The sequence below is a fragment of the Tupaia chinensis genome, unplaced genomic scaffold (genome assembly GCF_000334495.1).
Source record: "Tupaia chinensis unplaced genomic scaffold, TupChi_1.0 Scaffold000060_1, whole genome shotgun sequence".
In the NCBI taxonomy this organism is placed as follows: Eukaryota; Metazoa; Chordata; class Mammalia; order Scandentia; family Tupaiidae; genus Tupaia; species Tupaia belangeri.
The window spans coordinates 2,968,501-2,973,753 of record NW_006159518.1 but is presented as its reverse complement, the minus strand read 5'-3'; positions in this window follow the sequence as shown (position 1 = coordinate 2,973,753).

Genomic DNA, 5,253 nt, shown 5'->3' with positions numbered 1-5,253 from the left:
TTGCGGTTCAAGTCCCAGACCTGGCAGTTTGCTTTCTCACTTTCCTTCTCTCTCTCTCTCTCTCTCTTCCTCTCTCTCTCTTGCTCTGTCCTTCTCTGATCAAGCTGAAAAATAAATACATAAAGTTAAATAAAAAAAAATTCTTTTATTTAAAAAAGCCAGAAAAACAGTAGAGACCAAAATAAGATAAAAGGACAATAGAAAACAGTAATAAATATGGTAGTTATTAATTCCACTGTATTAATAATCACTTTGAACATCAATGGTCAAAAACTGGAATTAGAGGAGCTGGCAGGTGCCATGGTGGTAAAAGTGCTGGACTCCCACATGGTCCACTTCAGTCAGAGTCCCAGACCTGGCAGCTTGCTTTCTCACTTTCCCTCTCTCTGTGGTCAAATTAGATAATAATAATAATGAATAAAATGAAATAATTCTTTTATATAAACAAGAATTAGAGACTGTCAGAATGAATCAAAAAACAAGATCCAATCTATGTCGTCTACACATAAACCACTTCATATATAAAGACACATAGAGATGAGAAGTTAAGTGATGGAGAAAGATTTGCCATGAACACTCATCAGAAGGAAGCAGGAGTTGCTGTATTAATTTCAGACAGAACAGACTTTATAGCAAGAAAAATGATCGGGGGTAAAGGGGCATTTCACAATGAGAAAAGGGTCAGTTCTTTGCAAAGATGTAATAATCCTCTACATGCATGCAACTAGCACAGAATGTTCAACCCCAGGAAGCAAAGACTGATGGAGCTACAAGGAGAAATAGATACTTTCAGTGTAGTTGGAGACCTCAGCACTGCCAGTCAGAAATGGACAGGTCCGACCGGCAGAAAATCAGTAAGGGCATAGTTGAGTCAACATCATCGATGAACTGGATATAATTGACATCCATGGATGACTTCATCCAACGACAGCAGAACTTGAATTCCAGTCAAGGTCACACAGAACATTCAGCAAAATAGACACATTATTGGCCATAGAGCACGTCTTAGCAAATTGAAAAGAAGATTAAAAAAGAACGTTGTTACGTGTATAATGAGTGAGATTTTCCCTTAGCTTTATGCCCAGGTTTTTACCAGAAAGAATCTATACCTCCATTGCATTGTAGTTATGTGAATGTTGATAACAGCTGTAGCTTCTTCTTCTTCTTTGTGGGGATCCACGAAACTGTCATAATGGAAAGAATTAGGAAACACCACTCTCATTTCTGTATTTTGTTCATAAGTCTCTTCCTAAAATGAGTATGATTATCTTGTTGTCCTTCAGTCTGTCCGCACCTGTCTCCTCCCCCTCTGGAAGAGGACCGTCCTTATTAATATGGTTCAAGTTGGCTGGTTATATTCATTTTCAGTGACTCCAAACACTTTGGCTGATATGCTTCCTCACTGAAATTCTTTGGTACCGTAGTGAGTTCTGCTCCAGGACAGTCCTTTCCATTTTTCACACATAGGCTTAATTTTTAAAAAATTTTTGTTTATTTAGTTTTTCCCAATATTAGGGGACCTCTAAAAAATGCAGTGTCTAGAGCAGAAGAAAGATTGCACAAAAATTCTCTCTCTCTCTCTCTCTTTTTTTTTTTTTGGAGAGGATTTTGCTATAGGGCATGTGCACTTGCCAGAAAGACAGAGAGACAGAAAGTGAGAAATCACCTCCCAGGGGGATGGCCATGCCGCAATCCCTTCTCCTCAGGATCTTGGGCACACATGCACCACACGCCCGGAGTGAGTTTAAGCCACCGGGTCTGGGACTCGAACCACGGTTGACTACATGGGAGTTCAGCGACATAGCTTTTACGCTAACTGCCGGTCCCCAAAAATTTTCATGGGAAGTCAACCTGCTCAGTATAGAAGGTACTCAGTATACTCTGGGGAGAGGTTCCAAAGGCTTCCAGCCTGCTGTTAGGATGTGTCTGGCTATGTTGTGAATGTAGGATGCTTTTAACTTAAAAACTGGCATATTTGAGGGGCTGACAGGTGGTGTGGTGATTAAGGTGTTGGACTCACACATGGCCAACAGCAGTTTGAGCTGCAGACCTAGTGGTTTGCTTTTTCACTTTCTCTTTCTCTGTCTCTGGTCAAATTTAAAATAATAATAAATAAAATAAAATAAAATAAATAATTCTAAAAATTCAGTGTATTTGAAATATGATTGATTTATTTTTCATGTACCAGGAAAATTGTATTGACACAAAATTTTTTATGAATGGATTTACTTTTAAATAATGTAAGAAAATAACTTTAAAAAAAAACAAAGGTAATCTTTTTGTAATATGAAGAATGATTATTTCATTTTTGGGACCAGCAGTTAGCGTAATGGCTCTGTCACTGAACTCCCATGTAGCCGACCATGGTTTGAATCCCAGACCCGGTGGCTTAAACTCACACTGGGCACGTGTACGTGCATGCCCAAGATCCCGAGAGAAGAATGGAGGAGAAGAGATTGTGGTGTGGCCATCCCCCCAGGGGGTGATTTCTCGCTTTCTATCTCTCTGTCTCTCTCTGTTTTTCTGGCGAGTGCACACGCCCTGTGGCAAAAACCTCAAAAAAAAAAAAAAAAAAGAATGATTATTTAATTTTCTATTATTATTATTTTTTTTTGGAGAGATTTTCACTGTAGGGCGTGTGCGCTCGCCAGACAGACAGAGAGAGACATAGAGACAGAAAGAAAGCGAGAAATCACCCCCCAGGGGGGATGGTCACGCCGCAATCCCTTCTCCTCCATTCTCCTCTTGGGATCTTGGGCACGCACACGCACGCGCCCGGCGTGAGTTTTAAGCCACCGGGTCCGGGACACGAACCGCGGTCGACTACGTGGGAGTCCAGCGACATAGCCATTACGCTAACTGCTGGTTCCCAATTTTCTATATGTTTTAAAACATAGGTTATCTTAGGGGTTGGCCCTGCAGTATAGTGGCTAAGTGCTGTGCTTGAGGAGCTGGGACCCACATGGCTGATCAGGATTTGAATCCCAGCCCCATGACTTGAAACACATGCCAGAAATGGTGCTTACATGCCTCAAGTCCTGACAAGGAGAAGTGGAGGAGAAGGGATTGTGGTGTAACCATGCCCCATTTGGGGTGTTTTCTCTCTCTCTGTCTGTTGCTGATGCTGTGGGTACCTCGGTCACACTTGGGAAATCACTAGTCTGCAGAATTAATAAACCCACTTTCCTCTATTCATGCCAACGACTCAGTTTCATTATTGTCTTTCTTTATAAAATCTTCCCAAAAGTATCTGCAAGAGCATTTCCATCTGTTGTTAGTTAAGGAACCAAGTGCTACTGACCTTAGTCATTTCCAGTTACTGCCTTTTGACCTGACGTGGTGAGGAGGTGACTTTTATTTACGGCAATGAACCTGTTACACCGGTGCCTGCGACTATGGAAACAGCATGTTTGGCTGCCCAGCTGTTAGGTGGATAATATTCATATATCTTCACGTTTGCTTCTGTGGCCTGTTTTCCAACCTGATTATCTAATGATGGCAATGTTGATTTTTCAAAGTAACTGTTTATGTGCATGCTTAGTGATGTCAGTGTCTTACTTTGGCCAAGTAATACAGGAACATTCACCAGATTCATCGCGAGCAACTAATAAATTAATGTAGATGAAAGGAGCGGTTAATTAGCTCTAATCTTCTCAGTAAGGATCATTAGCATTTAATGAGAATGCATAATTTCATAAGACATGGAAATATATTGCCCCTAGCCAAATAGTTTATAACCATCGTATTGCAAATTGCTATTTGAAATTAATGAGTGACATTTTCACATATTGTTAGATGATCTATAATATTTTTATGTTATACCTCTAGGTCCAATAGGATGTATACTGAGGTCATGTAATTTCATTGTAAATTATTACGGTTAACCAGACTTGCGACTCTGCCTTACTGGGAAATGATTCTCCTCTTTCCTGGCTAACTTCTGCTGGGTTTAAATACTGCTTCCTCTGAGGGGCTTTCTGCCATCTCTTTCATCCATCCATCTCCTTGTTCTCTCTCAAGGTGCATGGCTCTCACCCTCTCAGAATGCTTACACATATGCCGTTTTTAAGTGTATATCCACTTGTTTTTATGAGGTTAGTGTTTCTCTATTACCTGTGCCGTGAAGGACAAAGAACAAAGGTGAATGATTTAATGAATGAAGACGATAAGTGTGAAGGATACCCAATACCCTGAAGCCTCATTTTCTCTCTCTTAGCTATAAATATATCAAGGATTACTTGGAGGCATCGAATCTAATCAACTTGAACACTTCAGCAGCTGATATTGCAATACTCTTCAAAGACAGGGAGTCAATGCTCAAATGGATCTGTACAAACAAATCTTACTAAAATAACACTTCTCGTTGATTAGTTTCCATTATATATTTCCTCGTCACCTTCTCACAAGTCATTGCCTCTATCCCAAATCCCTCTTCCCTTCGTCTTATATACAACTCTTAACTATTTAACTCTTAGTTAAAATAGTATTTGAGTTCTCAGGCCTAGCCACTTCTTTGGATCTTCATTTTTTTTTTAATAGGAAGGCCCTTGTGTGCATGTAAAAATATTAACATCAAATACAAGTTGTATACTTTTCTTCTATTAATCTTTAAAAAATTTTTATTTTATTTATTTCATGACTGAGAGAGAAGGGGAAAGAGAAAGAAATACCCTTGGGGTCTCACGCTGCAATTCACCCCTGAGTCTCCCAGGATTATGGGTATGCATGGGTGTGCTTAGCACATTCAAGCCAACCTGAGATCCAAACCTGACCTCCCATGTGGCTTCCATATCACACAGTGGCACCCAATCACCTCACCACCATGATTGGGCCTAGTTATGTCTTTGTCAGGGTAATTCTCAGGCCCAGCCCTAGCGCCTAAGTGCGTAGAAGAAAAATCTTTCTTCCTATACAAACGTTTTATGACAGAGATGCCTCGTTCTTCTTTCTGTAAAGCCTTGAGAATGCTGGAATGCGTATGTGGGTTGTATGTTTGTGTATGTTGTTTGTGAAGGAGTCGAATGATAAGACCTTTGGATATAGTTAAGGGGAGGATCCTGTTGGTGCCTGTGCAATGATTGTAATTTGCCGAGGGGGTGAGACCCGATACTCTTCAGATCTACCTAGTGTCTTTCACTGCTTCAGTGATTTCTCTTCAGACGACGCGACATCACCCTAGTGAAGTCATCACGTTATCTTCCCAAGCACCAGTCCTGCATTGCCCGCTGTCTGGTGAACTTGGTCCTGCTACTA